General features: G+C 43.0%; 1 protein-coding gene across 6 annotated transcripts in view; it reads right to left on the bottom strand.

The window, feature by feature from the left end:
* Positions 1-20,905, bottom strand: part of TSPAN18 (tetraspanin 18) — a 116,841-nt gene extending 95,936 nt beyond the window's left edge. The window contains exon 1 of one of the 6 annotated variants that reach the window (XM_079309447.1): positions 20,789-20,905. The gene's annotated coding sequence lies outside the window, so the exon portion shown is untranslated. Of the gene's footprint in view, positions 1-19,258; positions 19,281-20,208; positions 20,683-20,788 lie in introns of those variants that run through there. The other 5 variants (XM_079309449.1, XM_079309451.1, XM_079309446.1 and 2 more) reach the window with 5 other exon arrangements.
* Positions 20,906-21,172: the final 267 nt, after the last annotated feature.

Raw genomic sequence — 21,172 nt, 5'->3', positions numbered from 1 at the left:
GACCTGAAATCCAGTTGGCCTAATGTTTGAGATGCTCCTTTTAACTCTGAGAACAGTGGGGACAGAGACATGCATTATTAAATTAAATAAAGTCACTGTCTTTCAAATTTTAATCAGGACATCATGTGGGCCCTGAGCCTTGGAAAGGACAAGCTTCAGTGCATTTCTCATTTTCACATGCTGAGAGCCAGGTGACTTAAGGTATGCAAGGAAACTTCATACCTCAGAAAAAATGTCCTGCTTGATGGTAAATGTTTTAGAGATTATTAAAAAGATTAATAGGATTATTTGATAACAGGTTCTACACAAGGCAACAGTGAAAGGCAGCCTAAGCAAGGAGGACCAACTCAGAAGGAAAGAGAAAAAATCCAAAGAAATCCATCTAGGTGCAGTTTGAATAAGTGGGCTTGAGAAAAAACCAAATTGATAAGACTGGATTCAGGTCTAGTCAAAAACACTTCATCACCATCTCTGCAGAAAAGTCGTCTTGTTATCAGCATGGATATTGAATTGTATCAGCAGCATTCCACAAGCTTTCCACTCAGATCTAGTCAATGTGTCTCTGTTCCTTCTCCTCAGAGCCCCTTTGACTGACAGCAGCATCCATGAACATACTGTAGAGATCTTTGATACCCCCATAAAGGGGACCATCCTCAGGATGGGCTGTTGATTTAAAACAAAATAAAAGCAGACACACTTTGCCAGGCTGTCACTAGCAGTGATACAGGGAGAAAAGCTCTCAGTGCCTGGGCAGAGCCAATCAAAACTGCTATCAAAGAGAAAGCTGGAAACAAGGAATCAGAAGTAGCTGTACAGGCAAACTTTACACACCTCTGTCCTGTTTGACAATGCAGGATGAAGGCTACATAAAGTCTACCTAAAAAATTAACTGAAAACAAAATTATTTAGATAACTAAATGTCTAACTTTCAGAAAACACTAGTTACACAGAAAAAATGCAGCCACAATAAACAGGAGAAACATCAACACTTCATGTTAAAACGTGTTATTTTCCAACATGGGCCTTAATGTCAGATGCAGTAATTCATTTTACAACCTGCACAGATTCAGCAATGCATTTCTCACCAGTCATCTCACCACAGTAAAAAGCAAACCAGGCTGAACTGAACTGACCACATCACACCCAGGAGCTCCAGATTTCCACAGCCTCCTGAGCCTGCTTACCTGAAAGACATTTGGCATTCTCAACACTTTAAACTGGGAAGTGTTTGCTGCCCTGCTTGGGTTTATCTCACTCTGCCTATACAGAGACTTGGGTATATCAACTTTCAGAATGCAATTCATACATTTTTAAAATCAATCCGAATCCCCAAGCTTTTACAAAAGGAAATGAAAAATATTACTGTCAAACGTCCATCAGAGCTAGAAGCCTAGGTGACTGTCACACATTAAAGAAATTAAAAGGCTGCATTTGAGATAGTATATGCTCTTGCCATCCCTATCTTGAAAGGCTATGATTAAACTGCTCTAAGAATCAAAATTCAATTTCTTTTAGGTCTTGCAAACAACATTGGCCTTGAGCTGAATGCTGCCAGCCTGCCTGCAGCCTTTGAGGAGATTAGGCTTTTACCAGCCAACTACTAGAATCTTAAATCCAGTATTAATCCTAATTCCCATTTAACCACATCTTCATTGTGCAGTGAAAGCAGGCTGTACATGAACTTGCACTTTCATTCTTCCATGTGCAATGATCTGTGTCACCAACAACAGATGCTCAACTTCATGTATGTTTAAGAAACACATTCCAACCCTGGTTTACAGAAAATCACAGCAAAAGAGAGACTAGAGCTGGAAAGAGGTTTTGTCACACTGTGATGATTTCTGAGAGATTATATGAATGGGAAATTTTCAGCACAAAAGCTTTTATCAGTCAAAAACAGGAGATTTCAGTCCTGGCTTGGAAGAAAACAGGATGAACAACCAGGTCACAAGGACATGGAAGCACCTGTGACCCTGACTCCATAATCACAGTGCAGTGGTGCTGCCAGCATCACCCCACCAGTGCCAAACCATGGAGGTGACAAGCACTGGGACTGCAGAAACACTGCAGAAAGCACTGCCCATCATCACCATGATCATGGTCACTGCCAGAATAAGTTCCTGGGGACAAGAGGCTCAGCACTTCCCCTGAGCAAGCCCTTGTTCCCCCTCCTCTTAGAGGCTCTGAAGCTGGCATGGGCCACCTTGCCACCCTCACACTAGGAGCCCTGGGGGATCAGGTCAGACCAAGGTGAGGCTTCCCATGCCCACCAGAACAAAGGTATCACTTGCAATTCTTGGTCTCCTGAGGCTGAGCTGACACACACTGCCCACAGAGGCTTTTGCTAAAATTCTCACTTCCTAGTGTAAAGTACAAAGAGCCAAAGTGGATATTCCTACATCCTTTCTAACATCACTTTACACCAATTCCCTTTCAAATCCCATTATGGCAGCCAAATCAAACACATCTCCAGGATGCCAAGCTTGCTGGATCATCCATGGCAAGGTCAGATCATTCACTGCCTGTTGGTATTCCTAGACAAGGAATACTGATCTCAGAGACAAAGCAACAAAGAGAGGACAGACTGCTGCTTGGTCTGCTATCAAACGGGACAATTTTGATTCATTTACAAAAACGTTCTCACAGATATTTGGGAAAAAAAATTTCCTGTGTTTAAAGCACAAGAATTCATTGCAGATGGAAGGAATCTTTCAGGAAAAACATTCCCAAGAGAACAAAAATGTATTTGGCACCACTGCCTGTTACAAGCAAAAGGACCTCCCTACAGGCAAAGGAGCCAACATCTGCTGGAAATGGCTTTTCTTTTCTTTAAATAAGTACAGTAAATGTTGAAAGCATCTATTTCACATCAGCCTTAAAACCAGCCACCTGACCTTCCCAAACTACAAATTTGATGAGATTTAGGGACTATATTTTCTAAATGGAGGCACAGCTATGTTTCCTTCTCCTTGTAACTGGCTATTACTTGTTGCTTGCTCACTGGGACTCTCCAGTGGAGATCCCAAAAGAGCTGTGGTGCACTGCAGTAGCTGAGGGCTGAGCATCAGCTGAGCTGTGGTAACTCTCCCTGTGCATGCTCATCTCCTAGATGATGTGAGGTAATTTAATTTAGCAGTGATAGAGTTTAGATTGCATCACCTTTCATCTGCCATAGGCTAAGACCACACACAGGGACAACAAGCACAGCCCATCCAAGTAATTTGACTGAGTGCCTGGCTTCTGGAATACTGCAGACTGGTTCATACAGACTTTGTGCCTGAAGTTCAAGCCAGTATTTGAACTGAGAACTTTCTCTTTCCCAGAAGGTATTCTACCCATCATGCTGCTACATGTCCTGGGGTAAGGTATCTTCAGTCTTGGGAATCTGGAAACACAAAGACTCCTGGTGGAAATAATTACTGCTACACTGGAGATTGAAATCTTTCAGGGCACAATAACTCCAAGGTTTTAAACCTCAGTTTCTCTGAGAGGAGAGAGCAGATATGTCCAGTATGAGCAGATAGGGAACTTTGCCTCTTTACTGTCACAGCTGCATGTCCTACAACTTTCCTCACCTCAGAAACACAGACTAGTAGATACAGAGAATCCACAGCCAACTTCTGAAAGACGGCAACTTGCAAGATTTAGACTGTGGTTGCTGTTAACTAGCACTTCCACACCCCTTTTCTCACGCATTCAAGAGAAAGGAGAATTATAGTCTTTAAACTATGCAGGCATGTAAAAGGGAAAAAGAAAAAAAAAAAAGGCAGAACTCATCTATCAAAGAGGGACCCATTCCTTTCTAATAAACACCTTTCAGAGACCATGCCTGGATATCCCACTGCCCCTTTGGCTAATCCAGCCACCTGCTTCACAGGCACATCCAAAAGCCTGACTCTGCATGGCATGTTTCTTCAGACAGAGTAGAGGATTTTGTTTTGCATTTGTATTTAGGATTTAATCTGCAGAGATTACCTGAATACTTAATCAGAGAAGTGACATTGACATGTCATGTACTTACACTCCATTGTAAATCCTACTTTTCCCATTGCCAACACCTTCCTCTTCTAGCAGGGAAGGAGGGATTGTGGTGGAAGAATGCAGCTCAAGCTCCCTTCTCTTTGCACACACAAAGACCCAAATGGAAAATGCAAAGAAGTTGCTCAGTTTAAAATTCATGTCTGCAAAACAACTATGGACACGCTAAGAGCCACCTGTTTATTCATGCAACCTCAAATTTTCAAGATTAAGGAAAAAGCACTTTTTGTCAGAGATAGGAATTAGAAAAAGGTAGAGATATTTTTCCCAGTGATCACAACAATTTCAGAGGGAATCATTTCTCATAAAAAAATATTGTTTGCAATTCCTAAAGGCACCCACTGAGAAATGCAAGAATTAGAAAGAATAGAGCCCACTGAAAACAGCCTTTAAATATACATGAGATTGGCAAGTGAATTGTAACTGCTACGATGGGGAAAACTACAAGGGGATGGGGTGAATTGCTATTTCTTCTCGCACACACACACTGACTTAAAGTAACAAATTTGCTGAAAGCCAAACAGGAAGCCATGGTGAACACCATGCTTAGTGCACTATGCACCAGCCATATTTTCATATTATTTAGAGCATTCCACATTAAAACAACTTCCCAAATGTCCTACCCAATCTGCCTTAGGATGCTCCAAGCTATACAACACCTCAACAAACTCATGTCAAAAGAGAAAGGAAAAGTCTGTTCCACACTGTCTCACTGCTGTCCAGTCTCTTTACCTTGCTCCATCCAGTGTCTCCTTAGTCCCAACCCCAAGCAAATCCCTGCAGCAATCCTTTCCATACTGCCTGCCCTTGCTCCTGCCCCCAGGTGATACATGCTGGCAGCCAAACACTTCAGCTGCAAAATAGAAGCAACTGACGCTTTGGAATTTTGAAATAAGCTGGCAGCTCATATTTAATAGTAAATATGCCCTAAAAATAATAAATAAACAACATTACAGGTTCACAGAAACCTGAAAGCCATAAGCTTAATGGCCTAGATAGCCCTGCAGCTCAGTGATTTGGACTCTCCTGAGGGCTAAAATTGCCTGGCTAGTCCTGATTAAAAAGATAAGCACAGACAGACCTATTGCTCTAACATATTTCAGAGACAGCTAAAGGAATGGCTGAGTCTCATGGGTCTAATAATACACTATTTCACTTATTTATAGCACTGGCTAGCCAAGTATTTACCTGGTTCCAAAGCAGAACTCAGTAGAGTTGAATGAGATATTCCTAACACGTCAAAAACTTCAGCCAAAAACCTAAATAGACAGACCAGCAGTTGCTCACAGATACAGAGAGCATCCCCAGAGGAATATGCCTGGCTGCCTCCTGCTCAGACTTAACCAGCCCAGCCACTTTGGGCACAGCAGCAGAGCAGCCACAGCATTGCAGAGCCACTGCAAACACAGCAGCTGCTCAGGATCTCAGGCAAGCCTTGCTGCCCAGCCCACAGCAGCCATGCAGAGAACATTGCCAGCCTGTGTGCCCTCCCTGGCTCAGGATGGAGAATCAGGGTCTCCTTGGTGAAACACTGCTGAAGATGGTCCATCCCATCCCAGGCATGCCCATGACTGGATCAGTTGCCCTGGCAGGGACAGACCTCCCCTACTGTGTTTAATCTTTTTATCTTTTACTAGAGCTGTAATTAAAAGTTCGGGAGACAATATTTTTTTGTTTGGACTTAAATGTTTACTAATTTTTGTTTGTATTATAGTGAGTTTTGCAGTATTTTTATCTAACAAGTCAAAAATGGAGGCACATTTTGTTTTCTACAAGGCCTTTTAAGGGCCAATTTATTTAATTAAGAATGGACATTTAAATTATTTTTACTTTTAACTTAATAACTAATTACCTGTGACTTGAAATGTGGATTTTCTTAATTTAATTACAAAAAATATCTAAACCTATGAAGAAGAAGGTGAAGAAGAAAGATAAAGCCTTTGCTTTAAAACTGTAATCTTGTTTTTTGTATATTGTTATATTTTGAAACTTTAAATTCCAAGTTTTTCACTATGTGATATTACACACTTATACGCAAACTACATGGTTGTGATTTTAGTTTTATAATTTAATTTTGGAAGCCTTCCCCATCGCCTTTAGTCAAAAGCAGTATTTCCTTGGGGGTCACAGAAAGCCTAAAATTCCCATTCTCCATGGTTCCAACACTCCCCCACAACAGAGGCATCCTTGGCACTGCAGGCATGTCCCCCAAAGTGGGCAGGGGCAGGAGGGGCACCAGTGTGAGCTCTTCAGCTGTGTGCCAGCCTTTCCTGTAGGGTGCTGGTCAGGGAGTACCTGGCCTGCACCACACCTGCAGATGGGCTCAGCTGCTCATACAGAATTGGTCTATCCAAATGATGGGTGCATCAGTCCTCCTTATCACTTAACAGATGAAAAGCTACTTAAAACTTAATTTCTGACTGAACTGTCCTTTTTACTTGAATATCATTCTCATTTTCCCTCCAACAGTTCCATATGTTGAAAGGGTTAAAAAAGACAGCAGAACCATTAGCATTTTGATAGCTTTCCACACATGTATAGCAAAAAGTCTTTAAAATTCATTGCACTGAGATAATCCTTCAAGTCTAGCATTTCCTCCTCAGCTTGAGGCAACCAACTGGTTTTCCTCCCCTTAATACCTTAACAGAAAGCTCCAAGGAGTTGCCAGGATAGAAGAGTCAAATATGTTCAAGAAAAACAGAGTCCTGAAGTTCAAGAGAAGCCATGTAAGGTGTCTGGGGCTTAATTAAGAAACAACTATAGGGGCCATCTTATTAGATACTGCAAACCCCTAGAGATCCTGACTTCTGTACATCACAGCTCACAACACATGCACACGCTGTTTTCCTTCCAAAATGCTGAGCACACACAGCTCCCACTAATTTCAGCAGCACAGAAAGTGCTCAGCATCTCTGAAGAATGAGCAAATTAAAAACCTTGACCCTGATTCCACTCAAGCTCAGGGACTTGAGCTCTCATCAAGATCAAGGCTGAATATTTTAACACTATTACAATCTCGAGAACAAAGCAGTGATTTTGAGCTGCTCAACTGGCATTAATACTCAGCAGCTCCACACCTGTGCCTGGGAAGTTGGGGGTTTTTTTGTTGGGTTTTTTTTGGGTTTTTTTTTACAGCATGTGCTGTTTTAATAACTCTAAAGCAAATTGCTTTCTCCAGGAAGTGCCTGGGAGAGCCCCAGGGCAGAGAAAGAGGCCATCTCACTCTGTGGCTTTGATTAGGTTTGTTGCACTGAAAACAGGCAGATGCTTCAGGACAGCATCCCTCCTCAGACAGGGTAGGACTCAAGGAGTCACTAACTTGTTAAGGGCTATTAGGCCTGATTAGCTGCTCTTCCCAAACACTATTTTTTGGGGAAAAGAGTCTGAAAAAGCCTGTCTGTTCAAAGGAAAATGCTTGTTACAAACCTCTGCACACTTCCAAGGAAATTTAACTGGCAAGAAGTTGACATTTCAAAAAAAGAAAGAGTAGCAGTGCTCTCTAGTACTATGTGGAAAAGAAGATTCACATCTCAGGGCCACCAACTGTAGTGTCCCACCCTCTAATGCATATCCCCAACCATGAAATATTGACTATTTTGTCTGAGGTAAAAATTTCCCTGCCCCCAACCCCATTTCTTCCAAAACTTCAGATCTTTATTTTTTATGAGAAAAAACTGATCAACCAAGCCTTGCCCCAATGTCCCCCTGCAAAAAAACTCTCCAAACACTTCACAAATAGAGCTTCATTTACAGAGAAAAAGTTGTCCTATCCAAATTTAGTAAATGCACAATTAACACAGCCAAAATAAGAAAAGGCCTTAGCAACATATCAAGTTACTTGGGGCATTTGGCTCCAAGAGCACAACAAATCAAGTCATTTATTTAGCTGGGAGAAATCTTCTTATGATACAGGAAATAGTCTCTCTCTCCATTTTTTAAACTTGAGCTATCTTTCCAAGGAGCAAAATTTGGATATGTGCTGTTATTTTCTAGTGTGTTACTAGTTTCCTGTGATACCCTCAGCAAGTTATTTAGACTTCACTTACATCAGTAAAATGAGAATTCTCTGCCTCAAAGAGGTGCTACAAAGATCCAATCCATTTGCAACTGTGAGATGTTCAGATAATGTGGACCACACAGACTCTCAGTAATCAAGTGGTAGATAATTACTGTGACATGAAGCAGAGAGAGGCTGCATCTGCCAGAAAAATTCTGAGCAACTGACTCATTCTGGTGGGGCAGTGCAGAGATAGTTCAGATGCCTGCCCAATCTGTTCCTCCAGGCACAGTGCACTGTTTCATCACCCAGCAGTCAGTCTCTGATTCCTATCTCAGGGTGTACACACAACAGAAAATGCTACCAGCATTGCAAATCCTCTCTCAGACCTGTTCCCTGTTATTGGAAGGGTGAGAAAATTACCTTATCATCAGTTCCAACAACTGCATCTGTTTCACCACCTCCTTGCTAGACAATGGTGTATCTGGACAAATCCCTGCTCTACTTAGGCAGAATTAATCACAAGGAATAAAGCTCAGGGACAGTAGAACAGAAAGGAGAAAGAAAGAAAGAAATCTTGTCTATGAAGTTACCAATGAAGCTACAAGACAGGCAGACTCAGGCAGTCTTCCATTTAATCATATTCCTTTTATATTAAAAAAAAAATAAATCAGTGTTTGGTCCTACACCACACTGTTGCACTCCATTAAAAAAAAAAAAAAAAACAACAAAACTCTCAAGGATTACAGCTGAAGATTGTAGCTTCTTGTTAAAGCACAGTCTACAGATGTAATCTTGTAGGATGTAAAGGGAAACAGATCCACTACATGGCTTCTCTTGGGCTCCTTCAGTTTAGAATGACAAATCTGAGAGAGTGACATTGAATTCCACAAGAGCACATCTCCAGCCACCAAAAGGATTTTGCAAGCCAGCCTCAGGGAAGAGCTGGAGCACACAGTCCTGCTCTGTGTTATGGCAGACCCATTGCAACACTGTCCTAGCACAGCCTGGTTTTATTTCAACAGGAAAAATGTGGCTCAATCATACATCTAAGACCTCAGCTTAGCTGGAACTATTTTCAGACTAACTTCTTCATTTTTTCATTTCACCATCCCATATTTGGAAAAAAAAGTGTGATGACTTACATCAATAGCTTGCTTTTCCCAATAATTTAGGTATACTTAAAAATGGGCAGAACTTAGACATGAAATGGATGCAAAGTAGTCAGGGCATTCTTTGAGTAGATGCTGACTTTTTAGGACAAAAGGTGCAGTCCTTAAAAAGGCCTCATGTAACTCCCAAATTACAGCTATCACTGAGAGCACAGCTGAAGGCTCTGAAGAAAGGTAGTAGCTTACCTTTGTCTTCCTGGGGATCTCTGGAACCTTAGCAATCAGCCTCCTAGAGGTTCCTTTAAAGGTTCATTTGATGACTGTAGCCATAAGTAAGACTAGAAATCTACTGTCATTTCAGTCCTAAAGGTCTTAGACTTGATTAATTTAAGAGAAATATTTTCTTAGGTCAATTTTTTGTGAAAACATATTAAGACATTATTGCCATGCTATATTTTAAGATAAGTATTACCTGTTTATTAAAAAAAAAAACAAACACAAACATAAAAGTAAGGCTTATGGTGTTTTAATTTGTTCTTTCAAACACTCTGTATCTGGGGTCTGCATCTCTGCATACAGACAGACACAGTGGAGCTTGTCTCACATCCAGGGCTGCTTTGACATTATATGATTTCCAGACCAGACCATTGTGGATCCAAATGCTATGCTGCATCCAAAAAAGCTGTATGGTAATCCTGGTTCTGATTTCCACTAGGTCAGGCCTTTCACTGCTGCCTCTGGTGCTGTAAATGCGTCTTATACCTCCTAATTTAACTTGAAGGAAAAGAAGAGGTGTAACCAAAAGGGCAAGCTCAGACTCCTGTCTACCACAAGATGAACACAAGTCTTCTTAAAACACATTAGTGGAGGCCATCTGAGGATTAATTTGGCTTCCATGAAACAGGAAACTCCCATTATTTAACCTCAAATAGGCAGCAAGGGCTTGGAATTTTTTGCCTGTAAGAGGAGCGTTTTGTCTTTGTTTATGCAATGATGAAGATTCAGCCTTTCCCCTGCTCCACTTTTCTAAAAAAAAATACAAAGTAAAGGCAGAGTAGCATTCCCACATAATCAGAACTGCAGTGTGCACCTCAGATTTTCAATCCCACCTTTCATAGCAAAGATCCCCTAAAGGTGCCCTCGGCAGCCAAGCAGCACAGAGCACATCACGGCTCAGGGAGCTGAGCTGCACTGGAATAACCAGGTTCAGGGCTTTGGGGCTGCAGAGCACAACCACAGAGGACAAACACCCTCCTAAGCACACACCCAGCTTAGCTGAGGTCCCCTCTTGACCTTCTTCTTGTTACCTCCTTACTCTCCTAGCAGAATTAAGAAAGGACCAAGGCAGGACTACTTTCTCCTCCTCTCTGTAAAACACGAGGAGAGAAGAAATTGGAAGAGGGCTATTACTGAAACCATGTGCTAGCCTTGCTGCAGTCAAACCAGCACAAGAGTGTTTCATGCTGTTCCAAGCAGATCCTCTCTTGCCCAAAGCATTATTTTTCCTACCCTGCCCAACAACAATGGCCCAGGCACAAACATATCAGCAGTGTTCAGCTATATTTTCCTTGGTTGCTTAAGATGATTTTCTAATAATATTGCTCAGAGGAAGCAGTGGTATAGGAGTTGTATATCCTTGTACAGCCTTGACCCTGACAAAATACACCAGCATTGCTGCAGGGTCAGTCTTTCCCCTCCTGTCACTTTGCCAAGGTCTTCAGAGATTCTACACTCCACCCCATAAGAGCACATCCAGGGGAGAAACAAACTTGCAGAACCAGTGAGGAAAGACAGTTAGACCACTGAAGAAGACACAAGGACACCTGGATAGGAACTCAGTTTTTAGAGAGAACCACATTTTTTGAGACTAGAAATATTTTTTTTTTATTTCACATAGGGATGAAAATTTGGAGTACCCCTTGGAATGCTTCATACATAAACACGTGCTCTAGAACAGCAGTTCTGTGGTTAGGACAGGCATTTCTGGCATGTAGGAAACCTTCTTTCAGGACCCTGTTTTGGATTTATGACAGCATAGGTGAAAAACCCAAACCACTTGGCTCCTATCTGTTTTGACTAAGAAATTCTATCCTATATGCAAGAAATTCACCCAAGGAAAACCAAGTGGAGACCAATTCTTTCCCACAAAGCAGTAATGGTTTCAATAAATCAGCATCTTCTGCAGGCAAATTGTTTCCTTGAAGACTCCTAGCCAGTCCTAGCCTCGAGTAGCAACCAGTGTGGTTTCTGCTGAAGACATAAGCCTGGAAGCAACCCATCCAAAAGAAGTTCTGCCTAGGAACAGCTTGTCTCCCCTAAGTAGGGCCACTGCTAGAAGGAGTAGAAGAAACAAATAAGGTTTCATAAAACTTGCCCTGACAACTCAGGATTCTGTATATTTCTCAAAATCTGGTAAACTTGCATTGTTAAACAGAGGAAAAGAGGTATGGTGGGAAAACCTCACATTCTCCATTCATGTTTGCTTTATTCATTCCTTCGTCTGGGACAGTAAAAATGTTGCTGACACCCAAAAGAGCATGTGCATGTGTGTGTGTGGCAAAAGCTGTGGAGCCTGGGCTGTGCATTATGTGGTCAATTTTACACACAGGGGCAGACAGCATCTTTTTCTTCTGTAGCTCCAAGGAGAAGTAAACCTGTCCCTACAGGGAATTCAAAGCAAACACAGTAATACCACAGATGTATGTCATAGTTTGTCTTGCTGATTTAAGACACTTCCTATGAAATGGCTTGAAAGAATCTCCAAAAGTACAGTCTTCTTAAACTATTTTCTACAGAAAGAATGTTTTTCTACTTCTAAACACAGCAATTTTTATGTGCAGTACAGGATTACCTTATATAGGTCACTGACACTCCATGGAAACCTAGATAAATAGCTCTATTCCCACACTAAATTTTGTTGGCTTCTCTTCCTTTATTGCTAAGAATATTTCAACTGGAACAACATATTTGTGCCTTTGAGGTTCTCTGTTCCTGCTGCCACTTCCCCACCTGGAGCTATAATCCTACGCTTGTCACAAACCCAGCCACTGCTTCAGAACTTATTACAGCTACAATCTGCAGATTATAGCAACTTCTAATAGGGGATAAGCAGCAGGAAAAGGTGAGTTTAAGCTGCAAAGAACCTGCTGGTTCAAAGAGCCCTATTATTAATATTTATTATTTTTAAGCATTCATTGCGTGCTGTAGAAGATAAAAGAATGAATTGAAAGCAAGAACCAAGGAACCAAGTTTATATAAGACAAGACAATGTGAAATCTTAAAGAATAAGTGCAGTGTTTGGGAAGGAGGGGAGCCAAAGAAAATGTAGTAACAGCAATGGGGGAAAAAGCCACACCTTTTATCAGCACAATGTTCCTAACATTAATAAGTATGAAGAGAATTAAAGAATTATTCAGTGTCTAATCAGAAATGTTGTCCATAGGGGATCTTCTGAGCATTATTACAAGGCATTGGGAGTGGAGCTTTGATCACAAAAAAGCAAGTGTGTGGAGGAGAGGGAGGGCTGGAAAAACAGCAAAAGGAAATGCAACTGGTTTTAAGGAAAAATCCAGCCCTGGACGGTGCTTTACAAAGCTCCAAATAAATCCATTTAGATTTTGTGTACAGGGTTAGAATGAGGCAAAATTCTCACTCAATCCTGCCATACAGGCAAATTTCTCCTCTTTCCCACAAACCCTTTGTGCCTGCTGCCAAAGGTCTCCCAGTTGATACTTCTCTTCCCTAACAAAGGTGGGAGCTCATGGCTTACACCATTTTAAACCTTCACACTTTCCAATAACAACTCACAACACTTCACAGCTCCAATGCTCTTCAGCAAGATTAGCTAACAGGGACGTTCATCATACCCACATGCTGAGGGTACCGACTTCATTTTCACAGCTGGTGAAACAGATGCTCAGAAAAGCAATGCAACTTTCCAGAGCTAAGGAGTGTCTACAGCAGGCTGATGTTAGAAATCCTGGCATTCACCCACCTCAGTTCTGAGCAGTAAAATCAGTGATAGCACTTGGGAGTGAGAGTCCAGCCCCCTCCCAAAGCCCTCTGCTCCCCAAGGCTAGTGCAGAGCTTCAAAGCACTTCCCAAAGAGCATCAAGTTACAGAAAAACTGAAAGAAATCCACTACAAACTGAAACTTGGAACTATCTGCAGCAGCATTAACAAAGAAAATTAATGTTTTTAAACTAACTCCGACTCTTCTCCTGCCAAACCTTCCCCATTGCAGTATCAAAATATGAAGACACAAAATGTGAAGCCTGAAACCTTCTGCTCCCTTCAGCACAATAAGGAGATAGAATAAGACTTCCAAGAGACTGGCAGGATTAAGTAGACTTTTTTTCTTTTGTTTTGTGTCTTCTCAATTTTTTCTTTCTTAATCACATCAGAATGCTGTTCCTGACTGATGTTCCCCTTAACATTTAAAAGAAGAAAAACAGTTCTTAATTAACAAAGCATCACTATAAACTGAAATTCTTATCAGCTTTGCATGTTTTTCCAATCCTATGAACCCAGAGTGATCTGTCACACCAGCAAGGTATTACATTGTCAATGCTCGGGCTGCCAAAGCAAAAAGATATTTTTGTGCTTCCAGCATTGTGCCTCGAGCACTTTCAGAATTATCTTTCAGATTTTCCAGTATCTTATTCTGAAAAGCAGCTTGGTGTAACTCTAGAAGATCCTTGTTATGTGCCATATTCCCATCAGAAGAAAAAGTTTTGTTGATCTACACAAAATAAGCACCTCATCCTACACAGCTTTGCTTTGAGAATTCCTTCTGACATTAACAGGAAAAAATGGGCAGTCCAGCAGTCCAAAAATACATCATATCCAAAGTTCAACCCCTCAATGACATTCTGAGACATTCAATCTTTTATTTGCCCTTATTTCTCATACATGCCCATGTTGCACCCACTACATTAGTTTCACCATTAAGCTACATCAATTTCTATCAGAAAGACTGACATTAAAACACATTCTGGTTTCAAATTACTACAGAAATAAGCATATGAAAAACAATGACAGTGATTCCCATTCTGATATCCACTGAATTTCCATTCAGTGGGAATTCCATTATCTTCTTTATGCTGGCAACAGGTTTTGAGGACTTCATCTGAAAGGTGCCCACAGGTCCCAAAGACTTCCATGGGAAACAGGTTCTCAGCAGGCCTGAGAAATCAGTACAGGCACAAGCTCCCTCCATACAAGAAAATCTGGTTTATTTTCAGTCCTCAAGAAAATGAGATGTGCCATCAAGTGAGCCAAGAACAAACTCTATCTTTGCTTTCCCAGCATAGAGTGTTCCAGCTCAGTGCCCTGTGAGGTCCATGTCTCAGGAACAGGCAAACTGCCAGTCAGTTCATTTAGACCATTTCTCCTGAAGAAGTGTAGACACCATAATTTAGTGCAATATTTATTACTCTAGAACTCTCCCCTCATAGACTGTCTTACACTGAGCTTTCTGTAAGGAGTAAATATAGTAACTGTTTCCATAATAATGTTAAAAAAACACCCCAACAGATTAAATTCAACAGATGAAACAGGGCCATAAATACGTATGTCTAGCAACATGACCAAAATCACCCTTCTTCAAACTGGGCATTGGGCCATGAAAAGAAAGCTGCTAGCATTACAATTTCAGTGTTGAGCCTTAGGAGCAGCACAGAGCTGCAGGAACAGTCACTACAGTAATCATGCACAATATGCTTAACCCAACCTGCAGCCAGGGCCTCTAAGCTCCTGAGCCCCTGCCAAGCTATGCCACAGACCCACAGCCAAAAAGTCACCAAACCCCATTCCACTCCTCTGTCCTGTGGGTTTTCCAGACAAGTGAGCAGCATAAGATGTATTTAAAGCTGTTTACAACTCTAGTGAGAAATCTGAGAAAATATTAGAATTATATTTTATTATCTGTTATTATCTCTGCTGTACTACATGACTTTTCACATTAGCAGCTTGGTTTAGTTCCACTTCCTTGGAATCAACAACCACTGTAAAGTTCTTTCCTGATAGTAACACCACAGTAACAGCAGTAAAGAGGGCACTGGTCATGCTGCTTCCAGAAGGGCAAACTCCAGATCACACTGGGCACCACAGATGACCCAACAAAGTCCTTCTTTAACATGGCCATGCACCAACAAATGAGGGCAAGAAAGGCAGGAATAAGAAACAGATGAACTAAGTGCAGTCTGTCAGAGGCTGAGCTACTAAGCAAACTCAGACCTAGACCCTAATTCACATAATAGTGCAACACTTTGATTACCAAGTAATATCAAGCACACAGAGGAGACTCAGCTTCAGCACTATTTATTTCATCAAAAGCATTCTCTCTTTCTGTCTGAAGTGAAAACTGGTCTAAAAACTCTAAACTCCATTTGAGTCTAAAAATTGACTCTTCTACACTGATTTTTAATTCATTTCTCAAGATACAGGAAATGTCCCTTTTAGACCAGTTTTATTCAGTAAATACATAGCAAAGGAAAGATCCTGATAGCAATAAATAAATAAATAAAACCCAAAATGCTAGAACCCCCAGAAACTTATTAGTCAATGGAGTCCTCTTTGGAAGGACTACACAGTGAGGAAGATTCCTATGCAGAAAAAAGATCCTTACTAAAAAACTATGATGGTCAAACCCCCTCTTCCAACATCTCTGAGGACAATGACAAGATACTGGTTATGGTTTTCTTTGAAATTAATTTGGTGGGGATAAATTGACACCACATGCCTACTCTCAATTGTAAATGCAATATTTGCTGCATATCAGTCCTCCAGAAAAGAAGCATTCAGATTAGGCACTTGGTCATCCAGGGCTTCCTGTATCAAGACAGCTGCAGAGACAATTCAAATCCAAAACACCCCACACACAAACAACTCACCAGGATGGTGAGACTCTCTGCCTCTAGCTCTGAGGAAGACCAATGAAGGACAGCCCATTGGTAAAGAACAGAAGGTTGCAGAGGTGCAGAAGCAAATCCCATTGTAAGAGAAAAACATCTTTATCATAGCTTGTTTCTTTAAATTTTGTCAGTGCAAAAATAAATAAAAACATGCTGACAAACTGGTTTAGCAGATGGTGTGGTTAACAGAAAAAGATCAACACACTGCCTTCCTATAGCCACTTCTCTCGGGCTCAGAACATTTACACTAAATTAGCCCATGACAGATCTTTACCAATGCAGAAATGATAAACAGCAAAGCAGCTGTTAAACGCTCCAAGACAAGAGGTTGGCTGGGCAGGAGAGGAGATCCATCCACTGTTTGGTAGGTGCTGAATTCACCAGATCCCCTGAAACTGTGGGATGGGTTAACTCATTCACCAACTTGGAACCTCAAGACTGAAAGAACAGTGAAAAGAAAATAAGAAATGTAGATGTAGGGGAAGGAATGGACATAGGAGGAATGCTGAACTATGCAGCCATGAGCTAAGGTAGGACCAAAAGCAACCTGTATCAGTTACCAGTGAGGCAGCAGTGGCCATCAGAAAGTCAATCTCTGGCCATCTGGAATATATCCCCATATGAAATACAATTAATGTCCAATCATCCTCCCAGTGCTGAGAAGCAGATCATGTGAAGGGAAGGGACAACACAAAACATTAAAATTTAAGAAGGAATCAGCAGCATGAGTAAGAATGGAGTTGTCTGTATTGATTTTTCTGTGCAACTATTTTTTCCCCTTCATTTGCCACTTCCAATTAAAATTAATAATTATTTCCAGGGGGGGAAAAAAAGAAGAAAAGAACACATAAGAAACAGCTTAAAAGGGAATGAGAACTTTCAGATCTGAAACATCTCATTTCTATGCATCTTGAGGGAAAAACACACAAGCTTTGCCTTCTCATGCAAATACACTGCTTCGATTTGAGTCATTATTTTGGAGTGACAACTAAAGACACCCCAAAACAAGCTACTTTTCAACTCTCTGTACCTCTTGTAGGGTTCTCTCCCCCCAAGAAAACCAAGATAAATGGATCTGTTTTATTGATGTGAGTTTAAATTAAACAAACAAACAAATCATATTGAAATTAGTTTTAAAATCTTGAGAAAGTGAAAGCAGGGATTGTCTTGCAACAGTATTCCCAGACAGGGACTGCTTCAGCAGCCTCACAGGGTTAGCACAAAATACAGATATCCATCTGCTTTAATTATAACTCCCAAACAGACCTCAGACCTACTACCACCTCATGCAATGACTCATCTTCAGCATGTCAAGAACTATGCACTACCTCAGGAAACTCTCTAAATACAACTTGGGCCACCATCTGCTTTTTTAGATACTATAGGCCCCTCAGGCCTCAATTTTGTAGCATCTGAACTTTTCTTTTCAAGTCTTTCCCCTCCTCTAAGACCTACAGGCCCATAAATCCAGTAGCTTCTGTCCCCAGAGCAGTTGTGCCTGTTTTCCAGCAGCCTGGTGAGAACAGACAGGACTCAAGATAATTAAATAAAAACACAGGAACTTCATTATTTATTTTAAAGGAAAATGTGTTTTCTAGGAAGAAAGTCCTTTAGTTGGGCAAATCTGTAAGCTGTTTATCAGCTTAAATTCATTATCTGTCCATATGGTCTTAGCACTGTGGTTTAAAAAAAATGGGCATGCACTAGCTGATGAAATGTCATCTGCCCTTATGCCAGAAACTACTATTTTTTCATTGACGTCAAATTAGGATCCCTGCCACAAGTGAAGGGCTACCATAAGCATAGTCATAATATTTTAATTATGAAAGGATCTTACAGAAGGCAGTAAGGAAGGCAGGAGCAATGCAAGAAAACCCATTCACAAAAATACGAAGTCACTTCATTCACATTTTGCTCTAATTCTTTTTGTTTGGTGAGGTGGGGTGGAAAGAGAGCAACCCAAAAAAAAAAAAAAAAAAAAAAAAAAAAAAAAAAAAAAAAAAAAAGCAAGGGAATGAGATTCTAAAGCCAATAAACACACATCAAAGCATGAGATGGCTCTGCTTCAGCTGCCTACAGTATTCAACCTGGGATAGATTAAGGCAAGACAAAAGGTGCTATGACTGCCCCTACAGCAGTGCAGACCATCTCCCTATCTCCCTCACTTACTCAGCCCTAATAGACCCCAGCCAGCTCTGCTGCCCTATAAGAGGCAAAGACACATGATAGGCCCAGCTTTGTAGAAACCCAAATTTGTCCCCCATCGTCTGCTGTTGTGATTTGAAGCCCTTCCCACTCCCCTGCTGAGCTGCTGCAGAGAAGCAGGAGCTGGGTTTATTGATTCTGTGAGTCACAATTAGCCGTGGGACACACGACCAAAGGTTTAGCACAGGACATTAAACCTGACTGAGCTGTCAGCTCAGCTATTCCAAGGAGAGAGAAACAAATTGAAGTCACAGTAACAGATGTTTCTCATGTTTTATGAACTGCAATATTATTACTAGTTACAGACACTGTATCTGCCTTTTAAAACAGACCTGCAATCCTGTGCGTGTGAAATTGTTTGAACTAACACACAGACAACTTGGCAAAGGACGTCCAGATAGCATTTTCGGACTTGCACAATGATTCCCGTTTCCCTTCTGCCCAGCCCCACCCTGAGAAGTATAATACATGTTAAAGCAGCCAAAAATGAGATCACGCCAGGATAGAGCAGTTCGTTGCCATCATCTGCGACGAGGATGCAAACACTCTAACCCCTCTCTCTTTTGTGGAAAACACTCAGCCCCTTCTCGGTTTCCACTGTGGGGAAATTAAGTTGTTGGGATCGTTCTGAGTTTTAAGGGAGCCTGGAAACTGAAGGCTGGTGTTCTTCCCAGGATGTCTTCTCCTTACACCTCAGGGGCAGTAAAGGGATTTCCCCCTAATTTACAAAGGAAATCTGAAGCACCCAGCGAGCGCACGGCACCCCCAAGCCCATTCCGCTCCTCCGTGCCAAGCAGCGAGCGCAGGGGCGGCCGGCACGGCTCGGCACAGCGAGAAAGCCCTCTCGTGGAAATCGCCAGCATCACCCACCCAGCCCTGCTCTCGGAACCACATCCCGGCCCCGGCTCCCACCGCGCCCCGCTCCCCGCGGGATGCGGGCTGGCATCCTCCCTTTCCCGAGGAGCAACTCCGCCTTCACCTGCAAATCTCACAGGGTTAAACGCGGGCAGCTGAGCGATGTGCGGCACAGGTCTGCCTCGCAGAAAGGGTGGAAATTTTGTGTGGGTTTTGCCGGCGGTCTGCAGCATCTCAGGGAAGTTAAAGCTCTTCCTTTCTCCTCACCCCGCTACGCTTGAATTCGTGGCAACTGTATCACATGGTATTTTAGCTTGCGCCAACAAAAGCTGTACCTCGGCCACAACAAATACAGAAACATTAACTGCCTTCCAAGCAGGGTCAAACATTCGAATCATTTTAACATACTATAAAAATACTTCTGTGAAAGCAGATGATAAAGAAGCGCATCTGTACATTATGCTACACAATCCAATTTAAAAGATTGCCCCCAAATTACGAAAAAAAAAGAAGAATATACCTATTTCTCCAAATGACATCTCTATCGTTCGCTCACAGCTTCTATACTTTTGTGAGGGAATAACTACTGCCCCTTACAAAAACCACTGAGTACCAAAATAAGTATTTAACTGGTAGAATCCATCAAACACTTGCATACATCCTGTTGAATTAAGACAACTCTTTAACAATTCCAACTTTTTACCCACTAGCAAAAGTCCAAGGCAAGCCCATGGTCATAATGAACATATACCCCGCCAGGCACACAAACATCTCCAGCACATTTCTGCTCAACCAGCATTGGTAGCCACTGGCTATTGAATGAATTATGTGCCTAGAGTCTATTAACTGTGTCCAAATTTGCTCTTTTTATAAAAACACAGGCAGTAATAGGTCGATCTTACTAAGTGCTGAGAGAAGTGCTAGAGAAAAAAAAAAATGAATATCATGCTTTACAGAAAACCACCCAAGTACAACACACATGAAAATGCTATTTACTCACTCACTATAGCCTTTAAATACAAAAGTTACGGCAAAACTCGAAGTGCCCAGTTCAGCTTACAAAACCCCCATGCGGTACCTCGCTAACATGTTGCTGCAGCTTTAAATCTCTATTAAAGAGCGGGCACTGACCCGGGGTAGCGGGATGGAAGATCAGCAAAGTGTGTCGGAGAAAAACCCTCCCAGTAATTTTCTGAAGCTAAAAGCACAGGTAACTGTCCCACCTTCCTCATCCGAATGTCGGGGGTGGTGGCACACCCCAACACGCGGCAGACGCGGCGCAGGGCGCTCCGGGCACAGCCTGCGGGCTCCGCGGCTCCCCCGCTTGTCCTTACGGCGAGAGGGATCCCGGGCGGAGGCAGCAGAACGCACAGATACCGAGACAGGCTCTGAGGCTCCCGGAGACGCTCCCGGGGCCCGAGCCCGCGAGGTGTTACCAGCGGGGCGAGTTCAGCTGGCTCGGGCAGCCCTCCCCCAGCTCCCGTGCCGGCGGTACTGGCGGCCGGGCTGCCTTCTCAGCCCCACAAACTTGCACGCCCAGCACCCCGGGGAGGCACGGCGCTCCCGAGGGAACAGCGCAGCGCTGGGGCGGGCGAGCCGCTCCCCGAGCCCCCGCACCCCCGAGAGTCCCGCGGGAAGGGCAGCGACAGGGGAGCCCCGCCCGTTACCTGGCGGCTCCCGCGGCGGCGGCTCCGGGCACGGACCGAGCGGCGGCTCCCGGCAGCGCTGGGCTCCCACTGCCGTGCGCGCCCCGTGCCCGGCAGCCGCGGAGCGCCGGAGCCGCCAGCGCAGCCGGCTCCACCTCCCGGCCGTGCCCCCTCCTCCGCCCCCGCCCGGCCCGGCTCGGCTCGGCCCCGGCCCCCAGCCCGCTCTCCGCCTCGCCGCCCGTGCCTCTCGTCTGCCGGAGAACTTCCCGGGTGACTCGTCCCTCCCGTACCGTGCCGCGGCCGCCCGGGGTGCGGGAATGGCAGCCCGGCAAGGGGCAGCTTCAGCCGGGACCCGAGAGCAGCGCTGAGCCCGCAGCAGACAGCGGTGGGAAGGAGAGCTGCCTA

This window comes from Erithacus rubecula (genome assembly GCF_903797595.1).
Source record: "Erithacus rubecula genome assembly, chromosome: 6".
Taxonomy (NCBI): Eukaryota; Metazoa; Chordata; class Aves; order Passeriformes; family Muscicapidae; genus Erithacus; species Erithacus rubecula.
This window is presented reverse-complemented; position numbering and strand designations above follow the sequence as displayed.